The sequence below is a fragment of the Acartia tonsa genome, chromosome 4 (assembly GCF_053477335.1).
Source record: "Acartia tonsa isolate MP-2025a chromosome 4, ASM5347733v1, whole genome shotgun sequence".
Lineage (NCBI taxonomy): Eukaryota > Metazoa > Arthropoda > Copepoda > Calanoida > Acartiidae > Acartia > Acartia tonsa.
The window spans coordinates 6,179,605-6,193,537 of NC_137263.1; the positions used below are offsets into that span (position 1 = coordinate 6,179,605).

Here is a 13,933-nt window from a genome sequence, read left to right on the forward strand (position 1 = left end):
TTTTCAAACAATACTAGCATTAAAAATAAGTATGTTAAATAAACAGCATATGTATAAAAAGTCTTGATTTAAATGTAAGATAAATTGATAGTTGCCATGTTGCAATATCTTAGCATTCTTTACTTTAATTCATCACATAATTTAGATTTATTATAGGAAGACCCAGTCATTGAACAGATGGTAGGCCTTGTTGATAATTCCACCAAGGATTTTACATTAAGGGTCTCCTCTCCATAAATCCTTCACACTTGGAATGAATTGACTCAAATACAGAAGAAATCAAAAGCAATACTTTGCAGAATGAGCTAATAAAGCTAGCAGAAAAAGAGGGTAAACATTTTTTAGCATATATGATGTTTTGAATTTTGTTGTTAGTGTGTAATGTTCACTTGTGGACCTGTATAGTTCTAACATCTAGTTATTAGTAGCATAGCAAAAAAAAACAATATTCTGTTTGTATGTCTGTCCCTCTACATTTATGTCAAAATTTATTAGAATTAATATTTTTTTTAGCCGGTTTTTTGGTTTGTACAATATTTTATGTATAATAGAGTTTCTTTTCTACATCTGAGTCATGAAAAATTGGACTCTTCAAGTCCTGTTTTTTTTCACAGTAGTTTTTCATTTTAGGTTAGGTTAGGTTGAGTAATGGTTAGGAAATGGCTGCTGCAGGGGTTAAAACTAGGAGAAAGGCTGTTCCGTTAGAATTAAGTTATGGTGTTTTTTACTATTTGAGAAGTTACGCAGCATGAGCTCATCAAAGAAAGTTTATCTTTATTAGGTTAGTTGAACCTAATATAACCTAATAAAGCTTAAAATTTAAATTTTTTATAGATGTGTGCATGCATACATATATAACACCATAACTTAATTCCAACAGAACAAAGCTTCTCTGACAATAAGAAAAAATGCACCTATAGATTCTGAACAATACCCTGTAAAATTCATTCCCTTTTTTATTTATGCAAAAACCTTTAAAAATATTCCTAAAATCCTCAATCTGAAAATCTGCAATACATGGATTAATCCGCAGATTTTTGTAAGAATCTGAATCCATCCAAAAAAAATTGGCAGATTGACACCCCTAAATTCTCACAAACTGCTAAACTTTTAAAGGTCTAACCGCTACTTTTCAACAGAAAGAAATATATAACCAATTATTATCTATGAAAAAAATCTACAAAAGAATAATTCGTCTATGGAAATAAAAAAAAGGAGTGTGCTCCGTGGGGGGTATTTAAGAAAGCAATATCAATGGGATGACTTCACGACTCGGGGTGATAGGAAAGTAGCAGAGAAAGGAGTGGAGAGAGAGAGAGAAACAGACTAGTCTGGCGGAATGGGAAGGAGGGTAGAAATGGGGGTGAGAAAAAGAGAGGAACTTGTTTGTGACGTCACAGCAACACTCATGGTGCGTTCTAGTTCCAAGTTTTTCTTTGCTTACACTAGCTTTTGAAGTGCTTGTAGAGGTTAAAATGTAATGTCACGGCAAAAATTACGGGCTTTTGAACTTGCCAATAATTGGGAAGGAGGGAGGGACTGTGTATGTAATGGCGGACTAAATAAGCACAACACTGAATTTCTTTTAGTCAGTTCAGACAAAAATAAGATTTTACTAACAACGAGCAGAGCTCTAATTATCTAGAGTTGGCTCATATCTTATTTTTAAGTGTAAATAAATATAAAATTAATGTAAATTAGTGACAAATTATTAAAGTGTCTCCAGTAAATGTTTTAAATTTGTGTAAAAATAGAATAAAATAACATTTGTTGAGTGACTTTTTGTGGTTTTGTTGTTGTTAAGCGAAATTGAGTGCTGTTTGGCTGAATTTTTAAGAATGTAATTTTTTTCACTGAGTTTTTAAGGTAATATTCAATATTTTATTATTAAAATATATGTATAATACAATTAAAATTGCTTTCTACGTGCTATTTTTAGTTTTTTGCGCTTCTAATTTAATTGTCATGTTTTAATTTTCCTTATTAATTTAATATATTGTCATTTTGTATTGAAAAATACTATTACGTTTTTGATAATTTATGAATACGATCGAATGATAATTTCGTATTTGTACTTAATAACAAATCTTAAATTTCATTAAATTAATCTATTTAATGAAAACACAGCATAATCAACCCCAAAATTTTCATATAGATATGCTGATTGTAGATTAATATAATTTTCTATTTAATCATTAGGGTTAAAGTTAATTAAAGGGGGGGGGGGGGTATCTTGATCTAACCGGATAAATCACACATTAAGTTCGTGCTCTTATTTAAAGGGTTAAACAAATACGAATTAACCCCCCCCCCCCCCTCTATTACACTTTTATTTATTGTCCCATATTATTAAATACTAAATGTATATATAATATTAGTTCTATATTTATAAAGTTAACATCCATATCAGCTGATTGAGGTTGAGGATTTATTTTAATATCTTAAATAGCACCCGTGTAAATCACATTTCCTCTGCATGTTACCTACTTAAAATTAAAACAGACAGAAAGACAAACAGACGTTGCTAATTATAGAGAATCATGACGGAGTATTAGCAGTCATTTTTTATTAAAGGGGGGGGGGGGGTAATTCAATCAGCTCATAATCAATATATAAATGGCCCTTATAATTCGAATTTCGATCTGAAATTTTGCATGAGTAATCCATATTAGATCTATTTGCCCTAAATCGAACAAAAAGTTGGAAAAGTATCGTTTAACGGCTGGCAGCTCAGCCGTTTAGCCATTTTTTGGGTATTTTAAAGACATATCAATCACGAAACCTATCTCCACATAATACTCTTTACCGCTCCAAAACGTTTTCAAACGGTTCTAGCCGGTAGTTGCTGGTACTAGAAATCTAAAAAATGTTTTTTTTGTATCATTTCATATGATTGAAAGCAAAAATATGTTTCAAAAAGTTGATTTCTAGTAATTTATGACAGATTTGCCCTAAAAATAGCAAAAAAAAAAAAACGGCTAAACGGCTGAGCCGTTAGCCGCGACATTTTCAACTTTTTGTTCGATTTAGGGAAAATAGACCTACCAAGGATTACTCATGCAAAATTTCAGAACAAAATTCGAATTATAAGTTCCATTTATACATTGATTACGAGAATAATTTTTTAACTTGTTTTAACAATAGTCTTAATCAGCTCTTATTACTTAGTAATTTATATGTTATTTTTCATGTTAATAACTATCATACAGGGGTTAAGTATTTGAAATGGGAAGAATCCCAAAACTTAAATATAAAATATAATAGGCAAAGACCATTTTGGGACCTCAACGAAGCTTCCTTGTAATGAATAAATATTTGAATCAAAAGCTTCAGACAATTAAAATAAAATAAATATAATATAAGATTTGTAAACAAGCCAGTTGAGTTAAAGTTATGATAAATGTCATAATCAGCTATTTCATTAATTTATTACTATTGCTATTAATATTATTTTTCCTTCTTTTTGATAAAAAAAATGACTAGGTATGTAATGTTTTTATTTACATGCATGGTTATTTTATAGGTTAATTTTGTGCTATAAAAAGTAGCCCTATAAATGTATCTTGATACTTTTTTGTTGGGGATATCTGAATTGGTTAAACTTGCATTTTATCAATCCTATGGTACAGTGATGCATCTTTTATGTCCAGGGTAGGTTTGTTACTATTTTATGGGAGGGTATCTTCACCCTTCAAATAAAAGTTGACCACCCACCCCAAAAAATTTATTTTCATTTTTCTGTTTAAAACTCAAATTGAAAGGGGGGTGGGGTCTATACTTTTCCCCCTTCCAACTTATGTGCCTTAGAGATTTCTAGGGGCGTAGCCGCTAGTATTTTTAAATTGAGTAAAGATCATTTTGTCTTCCGTTGTCGTTCCTTAATTAACTGTCCAACGAATACTAAAACTTCAATTTATAATACCTACCTAGGAAAGTGCCATAATCTTTAAATATAAAACATAAATAAAAGAAATAAAATAAACCCTATATAAAAAGAATCTTATTTATAAAAGTATTTAAATGGAAGTAAAACTTATGTACAAAAATTCTAATCTAAAATCAATTTATCTTTATTTGACTAATCAGTATATAAAAATTAAATCATCATATTTATGTCGAAATATAGCTCAGAAACAGTTTTCATGAAAAATTACTTTTTATTGGCTGAGTACCTAGCTAATTTAGTTAAAGGGGGGAGGCGGAAGTGACACTTTTTAAAACCAAAACTGAAAGTCAAAGGAACTCAACTAAATAAAAAGTTACAGCTCTAATATTTGACATGGCAGTTGCTTTAAAGAGGTACGATATGGAACTATGAAGAAATGGAGACGGAATCGCCGCTCCCGCCGAAAACCACCGTTTCCAGCCAGTATGGTTTTACTAGAAGTATGATGCCGTTTAATATATTTGCACTTGACACTTGCGATTTTTTTAATATTGACAATGACATATTTGAAATATTGCAAGTGTGAAAATATAAGGGAAATTTTTATGAAAAAAAATTTATCTCCGATGATTAAAAATTGTCTAATTTGGCGAGAAAGGCAAAAAAAGATTCGGTAGGAAACGGCGGTTTTTGGCGGGAGCGGCAGTTTCGCCGCCGATTCTTCTCAGTTCCATATTGTACCTCTTGAAAGAAACTGCCATGCTAAATCTAAGAGCTGTAACTCTTTATTAAGTTTAGTTCCTTTGACTTTTAGTTTTGGTTTCAAAAAGTGTCACTTTCGCCCCCTCCCTTTGTATGTCAGTTTGTCGGTCCTTCTTTTTTAAAGGGGTAATATGATTTACTTTGCTGTTGTCAAAGTTAGATACATTTTTATGTTTTACCAAAAGGCTTTGAAAACCCATTCCAATGTCACTTGTTTAATAAAACAAACAATAGTTCAATAAGATTAAAATGAGATAACTTAATATTGACACTTTGGGTACCAGTATAATTTGCAATCCATTATCCTTAGCTTATATTCACTGATTGTTATTACTGTTTTACAGTTCACTGTTTTTTTTGTCATCTAAAATTTGTCAGACTATGATTCCTTACAGTCCTTCAATATTATTATTGCGTTACTTAGATATTTGAGATATTAGCCTATTATAGATAAGATACTTTGTTCATTTATTAGTTGCACTAGCTGCGCTACGTATGAATATAATTGACCTTGTTATTTCTGCGCAACCTAGGCATTTAACCTAGAAAGAAAAAGGATTAAACAGATATAGTTTCTTTCAGACGGAAATATCCACTTTTTTGCCTTCTTTCTACATACACTCACTTTTATACTTTTTACACAGGAATAGTTAATCTGAGAAAAATTATTACTCTAAAAAGTTATTGTAAGTTTCGTCATTTGTTAGTTGAAAACATTTGAGGGAGGAGGGAGTAGCTTTTCTACTATTTCTAGCCCCTGAGGAGGGCTCTAACCCTGCGGGCCAATTACCTAACCCTGTGGGGCAATCACCTAACCCAATATAACCTAATCTAAAATAACCTATAAAAAGCCATAAAAAAAAAGACGAATCGCCACTAATGGAGCGATGTTACGAAAGGGACTATTCCCACTTTTTTTTTACTAATACCTAGTTAATCAATAGTATAAATGTAGATAAAGCATTATTAAAGTTATTATTTGCATCAATAAATATTATTTTAATAAATTAATTCTAAATAATGTGATTTAGTGTAAGTTTTTAGATCTTATATTTTGTTGCTTAAAATCCTAGGAATTTCTAAGAAATTGAGGTATATGACAAAGGAAGATTGATAGATTATTTATTTTATACAATTAAAAATTTTGTCTTCGATAGCTTTAAAAGTTTGGAAAAGAGTAGTTGGAAACCTTCAGTGTCTAAATCTAAAAATTTTCACCAATGATTTTTATCTACAAATGGGTTAATTTTGCCAATTATAATTTAGGTAGGTATGCATTAGGGCGGGTTCATATCGGAATTAACAAAGAGGGGATATGCAACAGATAAACTATGGCTTTATGGTGCTCCCTGGAAAGGCCTTTAGGAGCTGAATCAGGAACTTTTGTCCGTTTCAAAATATCTCGTTCCTAGCCTTAGAAATCACTAAAAAAACACAATTTTTTAAGGTTTATTGAGAATTGTCTAATTTGTATAGGTTTTTTAGTTTTTTCTCAGGCTAGGAACGAGATTTTTTGAAACGGTCAAAAGTTCCTGATTCTACTCCTCAATGCCTTTCCTGGGAGCACCATGAAGCCATAGTTCTGATTCAAAAAAAATTTGACTCCCATTTACAAATAGCTATACAATTGAATGTCTGGTCGTCAGCGGTTTTAAGACTTAGGATAAAGGGGGGGGGGCGAAAGTGACACTTTTTGAAACCAAAATTAAAAGTCAACAAAGGAACTCAACTAAAAAAGAGTTACAGGTCTGAGATTTTGCATGGCAGTTGCTTTATAGGAGTACAATATGGAACTGTGAAGAAATGGCGGCGCAACCGCCGAAAACCGCCGTTTCCCGCCGAAATTTTTTTTGCCTTTTCTCGGCGGTTTTCGGCGGTTGCGCCGCCGTTTCTTCACAGTTCCATATGGTACCCCTATAAAGCAACTGCCATGCAAAATCTCAGACCTGTAACTCTTTTTTTAGTTGAGTTCCTTTGACTTTTAGTTTTGGTTTCAAAAAGTGTCACTTTCGCCCACCCCCCCCCTTTTAAATCATCCAGAGGTGTATTATACTCATACAAATCATTTGCAGATCCCCGCTTTGGCCTCAGAAAAAAAATGTCCAAAATCGACCCACCCTAGTATGCATTGCACATCTATTTATCTTCCATTGTCTTATCTCTCGAACTCCCTGATTTTAGAGGATTTTGAATCCCCCAGTGGCGTGCGAAGCACTTTGTCTAGGGGGGGGCATTTTGTAGATTTTGTAAAATTTTGCCCCCCCCTATATCAAAGTGCCCCGGGGGGGCACTTTGCTTTAGGGGGGGGCATTTTGATTATATATACTAATTTTAAATAAGGGGTTTTATGGGGTGGGATTATTTGATTATGGGTCTTCTAGTCCTTATCCCATCTTCCCCATCCCTATTTCCCATTTATATCCCCCATCTCTTCTCCCGCATCCCTCCTCCCCACCCTGCAATGACCGAAGGGAAGTTAGCTAGAAAGCATCTTCGAAAAAAAGTACAGAAGATGATTTAACCTTCCCCCCCCACCACAAAACATTTTTTATGGGTGGAAGGGGATGTTATAAAATCTCAGCAGGAAGGATGAATAGCCCCATTAAAAAAAAATTTGGGGGGGGGGAGATAAAAACACTTATTTTGGAAATAATTTACCAAAAATTAACCTAATATGTAAAACTGATTTTTAATATTTCTTTATTGTATGACAACAAGAATGACAACATCTTTAAGTAGCAAAGAACAAAAAATCATTAATAAGAATACAGACAATAGATTTAAAGAGCATCTGTTGAAATAAATATCTATATTAGGTAAAAAAGGCACAAATCCTTTTTCCTGTATGTTGTGTGATGAGAAAGCCCAATCTGTCCTGATTTTGTATCACTTTTGAAAAGTGCAATTCCTGTGACGTCATATAAAAAGGGAAGGGGGGAAGATAATCTCTTTCCTTTTCTCCCATCTCTTTTGAAGAGATTTTCTTCCCCCCTTCCCTTTTTCTTTCCCGAAACGTATATGACGTAACTGGAATCGCACTTTTCAAAGTGATACAAAATCGGGACAGATTGGGCTTTCTCTTGTGTGATGACAGTCAAAGTAAATTACATACTAGATGCTCGAAACAGCAAGAAATTTTATTTTTTTTAATATTATAATCCACAAAAAAATTTATCGTACCATAAAAACCAAAGATATAAAGAACTATGTAAAAAATAAAAAATATTACTTTCATCTACAGATATAAAAATCTCTTAGAAATATGGAAAACTTTGGGGTATAGTTTCTTTTGTAGCCTCTTATTTTGTCGTATTTTCATAGTAGCTTTTAATAGGTTATTCTAGGTTAAGTTAGGTCAGGTGATTTCCTCGCAGGGTTAGGCAATTGGCCCCGCAGGAGCTATAAATAGGTGAAAAGCTACTGTGAAAATACGATGAAATGCACCTTAAGAGGCAATGTCACAAAAGAGACTATACCCGAAATTTAAAAGATACAAAAATAGTCAAAAACATCCTGAAAAGCAGTCCGACCTCCATGAATTTTTAATAATTAATTATACTCGATAATAATGGGAATGTTAATATTAAGTTTTAGCCTTCTATCTTTAATTGCAGTTGAAAAAATCACATTTCCCCCTTAGCATTATGTACTGACAGCCATAGTGAATTATAGAGAAGCTAAAAAGTTATATCAACATATCCTACCCTCTTTAAATGGCACTTTAAAACTCTGTTAATTTTTGATTAAGTGGTGTTTCCAAGGATTTATAAGGGCAGTGTGTGAAGCGCACCTAAAAATATTTACTCCCCCTTTGAACTAAAATCAATTAAAGACAACAAGAGTGGCGCATTTTATCAAGTTAGGAATATAGAGTGTAGTTAGTTTTAAGGGTTTTTAATGAAAATTGCCATAAAAAAAACATGTCTTTTTGTAAGGGTATGTACACAAAAAAAATGATAAACTTATTCTGAAAATAATATGACATCATTTATAGTTATTCATTTAGACAGACATACAGTGTTGAGAAAAAGGCTTAGATAAATATCAACGCTGTTTCTTTTTTTAAAATAAAATAGCTTTTTGATTAAATATTTGTTGTTTACACATGTTTTTTTTAGAAATAAAAACAAAATATACAGATAAAAAGCAGAAACCATTTGGAAGGGCGCGAAGCGCTAATTTTTTTCTTAAAATATGCAGGGAGGGAGGGGTTTTGGGGCTATTTATTACACTAGTCCCCAATATTTCATAAAAAATTTTCTTATTCATTGGCTCAACAACTTTGTGGACTTTAATGGAATTTTGATTGGTTGGTTAATTAACTCGAGTTTCCATACATTTCATCTACTAATTGTAATCTATATAAGGAGTAATTTTGTGTATCATCATTGGGGATGTACAAAATTTCTTTGGTAAAAAGTTTATATTATACAAAATAAAATACTTCCTATTACCTGGTTTGTTATGTTCAGTGAATTAAAGATTATAACCTAATTTCTACACTAATTAAAAAATTTGGTAAGGTTAAATGAATAGTAACTGTCTGGTTGGCGCGAAGCGCCAAAAATTTTTTTTGGAGTATTTCTTGATCTTTTTTTTGGAAATTGGGATAGTTTTGCTTTTTGTAGGGTAGGGGGCAAAAAGGGGCATTTTTGTTGACCAGGGGGGGGCAAAATGGGGCATTTTTCAACATTTAGGGGGGGGGCAGGGGGGGCGGTGGCTAGGGGGGGGCAGGGGGGGGGGCGTTTTGGTCGCTAGGGGGGGGCGATTGCCCCAAATGCCCCCTTCGGTTCGCACGCCACTGGAATCCCCACACAAATATGAATTAGGTTGGAATATTTTTAAATGCTCTATCCATAAGTTTACATATATTCATTTAATGAAATCTTATGCGAAGACATGTGCCTACAGTAAAAAAGAGCATGTGTCTTGTATATAAAGTTTTTAGTATAAAACTTTTTAATAATGCTTTAAAAATAATGTCCTATAAAATGGAACTACGGACTATTTTTTTCTCGAGTTGCTGCGTTTTCTAGATTATATCCAACTGTTACGGGAATCATTTTAACAATAATAGCTTGCTAAAATTGTTAAAAATAATTCAGTGGACTGATTTTCAAAATGAGTAACTATCGGCTTGGAATATATAAATAAAATGATTAGGAAACAAACAAAGAGAATTATATGTATATCAGCATCTCTGTTTTTTTAGTAGCGAAGCTAATCTAATTTTCTTAAAGGCTGTCAGTCCGTCCAATATCAGCTACTTTTAAGAGGAAAACGTAATTTTCTCAGTAACTCAGTAAGGTAGACGACTGGAATGTAGGTAATGATTCCCTGTACTAATGAGCATCCAGTATTTAAGGGGGGGGGGGGGGGGTTAATGCAACCATCTCGTAATCAGTGAGCAAATGGCACTTAGAATTCGAATTTTTATCTGGAATTTTGCATGAGTAATTCTTGGTAGGTCTATTTTCCCTGAATTGAACAAAAAGTTGGAAAAGTAACGGCTAACGGCTGGCGGCTCAGCAGTTTAGCCATTTTAAAACTATTTTCAAGGGAAATCATCACGAAACCTATCTCCACATAATACTCTATGCTGCTCCAAACCGCTTTCAAACGGTTCTAGCCGCTAGTTGCTGGTACTAGAAATCTAAAAATGTTTTTTTGTATCATTTCACATGATTTAAAGCAAAAATATGTTTTAAAAAGTTGATTCCTAAATAATTTATGGCAGATAAAATAGCCAAAAAACGGCTAAACGGCTGAGCCGTTAGCCGTTACTTTTTCAACTTTTTGTTCGATTTAGGGAAAATAGACCTACCAAGGATTACTCATGCAAAATTTCAGATCGAAATTCGAATTGTAAGTGCCATTTGCTCACTGATTACGAGATGGTTGCATTAACCCCCCCCCCCCCTTTTCTTGGTCCGTCAGTCACTCGGTAATGTTCTGATGGTTCAAGATAAACTGCTGAAATAGAGAATCTTATGAACATTAAGTATCTAAACTTTACATGTTAGTCTCTGTTTTTTTTCTTCCATTTGCTTTGCTGTTCTTAATTCTAGGTATATTTAAGAGCTTCGCTACTAATGGATGTTATTGTTTTTTGTTTATATAAAAAGGCTATTGTATTTTCATTGACCACGGTTATTTAGGTTTTAATCAGGGAGAAAGGGGACATAGGACTGTAAATTATAAGTTTGTCTAAAACTTTGGGTACTCTGTTTGCATTCTGCATTAGTTATTATCTTAAGATTAAGTTTTTTTACCATTGAAGATGTCGGCGAGGTGTCAGGTTCGAATCTGGACTACACCGCGTCACACTAGAGACGTTAAGATAATACTTACTGCTTAATCTGGCACATAATATTAATAGTGATAGTAGGGGGAATGTCTTAGCCTAGAATCCTTGTTTCAATCAAAAGTAATAACTACTTGATTCTGGACTCTCGAAATATGCGTCAGCCCTAAACTCACTGCAATAAATACTTTTTATCTTATTAAAGATAATTTATATTTTATTGTTACCATAGCCCTGTAGTTTTATATATTGCTTTGTTTTACCGAAAATCCACTTTTTAAAACACGTTGACTTTTAGACATTTTATATGCTTAACAAAAAGTATTGTTTTACATTTTCAACCTTCCCATGTATGTAATAAAAAGACTGGATATATTTCTTAAAAACGACGGGATTGGGATTTTTTCATGAAAGCTTAGTATTGATCCAGGGCAGGTTTTAAGCTATTTTGATGTATGGTCACAGAGTCACAGGAAAATATTTACCTCCCCAACCCAAATAATTTTGTGGGACTCTGCCCTTTTTTGTTTAAAATATAATAACATGAACATATATGCATTTATAAGACTTTAAAATAAAGGTTATTGTTTTTTTTTGTTATTTATTTTACAATGTATTTGTCAGTAACCTCTTTAAACCTGATAAAATTGTCATATCAATTTAAAACTCTCTTGCTTCTTATGAGTTTTTATTATAAAAATGCATTGATTTAAGGAATGTAAATATTTATGCAACATTCTTATAATTTTCTCCTCGCTAATTTGTGAGGCATGTTTAAGAGATGGGAAATAGACAGCATATAAATTAGTTGGGCGGACAAATAAAATAGCATTTTTTAAATTGTAGAGGAAGAATATATTGGACTGTAAATTATACTGGTCCCAATGTTTTATAAACGCGTTCTTTTATTGTTATGAAATTTTGATTGGGTAGTGTCTAAACATCACCACCAATGATTTTTATCTACCAAAGAGTTTTTATCCTTATGAGGGATGTACATCAATTTATCTTTCATTGTCTTATCCCTTAAGATCTCTGAGTTTTTGATTTGTAAACAAACAGCTTTATACATAGAAAATGCTATTACGACGCTCGATTTTGAATATATTGCGCTCTTCTTTTAATCGTTTCTCTAAGTCAGCTGGTTAGAAGCAAGGGATAGGGACGTATTTTCTCTTTTAATCTTTTCTCCAAGTCAGTTGGTTAGAAGCAAGGGATAGGGATGTATTTTCTCTTTTAATCTTATCTCCAAGTCAGCTGGTTAGAAGCAAGGGATAGGGACGTATTTTCTCTTATAATCTATCTCCAAGTCAGCTGGTTAGAAGCAAGGGATATGGACGTATTCTCTCTTAAATGATAGACTATTATGATAATACTAGTGGCTTTGTTTCTAGTTCTTAAGGGCTCTGAAGCCTAAAACCACCCTAATACATAGATCAAGCTTCTTTGAAAAGCTCAATGTTTGCTATATCTTTGTAACCCTTTTAAGCGCGACTTTACTTTGCAAATCCTAAAATGTGCCATCAAGAAGTGCCTGTAAAAAGGCAGAGACATTCTCTATGTCATATGCCTGATATAGCAGAAGTAGTTACATATTATTAAATGCAATATACTTTTTTAAGGACGACTTTTGTCAGTAAGCCCTAAACTGTGCATAACAAATTACACCCGCTTGTAAGCAAATGCATTTCACCATTTCCTTCTTCTTACGTTTAAAATGTTACTGCTAATCAAAATCAAAATTTTTTATTTGTTTTTCAAAATACATCTCCCCATCTCCATGAATCTCTAGCTAGCGCGCGTGTGCGTGTGAGCGCGCAGAGAATCTTCTGCTGTGGGGGCATTGAACCAACATCCACTAAAATACGAACTTTCAGGGATATAGGATAAGACAATGGATGTCAAATCAATCTTCTAACAATTTTTATGTAAAATTTTGCTTTTACAAGCCAATAACCATTTGGGGTTAGAACTGGGGTTAAGATTAATTTAATCGCCATTGTCCATTTTCTCCCTGAAAACTTATCTTGTGAAACCAAAACCGGAGGGAAAAAGAAAGCTGCAGCATGTCTGAGTACGTGTTTGTGTGTGTGTGTGTATGTGAGATGGTATGTGTTTTTGTGTGTGTATTAGGGTGTGTGTGTCTGTTTGGGATGTTACTTACTGTATATCTGAAATTTCTTACTGAATTCATTATAATGTACATCAATTTTTCAAAAATGAAAATATAATATATTCTTTAAAATCTCATTTTTTTATATACAGCAGCTCTTTCCTTTAGGTCTGGCTGTTTATCATTAAAATTAGTTATTAAGATTTTATCTTTAGTTGAGGGTTCTTTGATTTTATACACCTTCTGTATGGTATCTTTGGTCTTTCATGAAATGAGTAAAAATAAACATGAATTTGTTTATCATCTTGAAAACCAAATATTTAGCTAGGTATATCATCTCGCTTTGAATTTTAAAAAAAATCATTATAAAGACAAAATATATAAAGATTTTTATTTTTATGTACAATATTTAGATTGGTTGTTCCTTTTTTGGGTAGAAAAGTAGAAATGAAGGGAAGGAAGTTAAATAATCTTGCCTTAAAACAATAAAATATAATATTTTATATGCATAAAAGCAAACTATTTTGATCTCTAAAAATCCTTAATTTTTCCTTTTTTAAACAAAAATTACATTCACGCTTACCCTTTAACTGTGATTTTATTTCTTTGTTTATTCAATAAAACGTGAAAATCTCTTAAATCACTGATGCTCCATATATTACTCATCCCTTCTTATTTTAATATTTAACGATAAATTCTTAGAAAAGATCAAGTTTTTTGTTTTAAGTAAACTCCGTAGGGTTAGTGTATCGGAAGGATAGTAATTAGATTGGAAGTCATTTTTTAAGATGGAGGGAGGGTATGGATAGTTCAATCGCATAATAAAAGATTCTGCTTTTAAAACTAAAATCACATTTCTAATCCAAAT

General features: G+C 32.5%; 1 protein-coding gene across 19 annotated transcripts in view; it reads left to right on the forward strand.

The window, feature by feature from the left end:
* The first annotated feature begins 1,527 nt into the window (after positions 1 to 1,527).
* LOC145315822 (protein gustavus-like) overlaps positions 1,528 to 13,933 on the forward strand; it is a 28,311-nt gene continuing 15,905 nt past the window's right edge. For all 19 annotated transcript variants that reach the window (XM_080155918.1, XM_080155924.1, XM_080155930.1 and 16 more), the window contains exon 1: positions 1,528 to 1,866. The gene's annotated coding sequence lies outside the window, so the exon portion shown is untranslated. The remainder of the gene's footprint in view (positions 1,867 to 13,933) is intronic.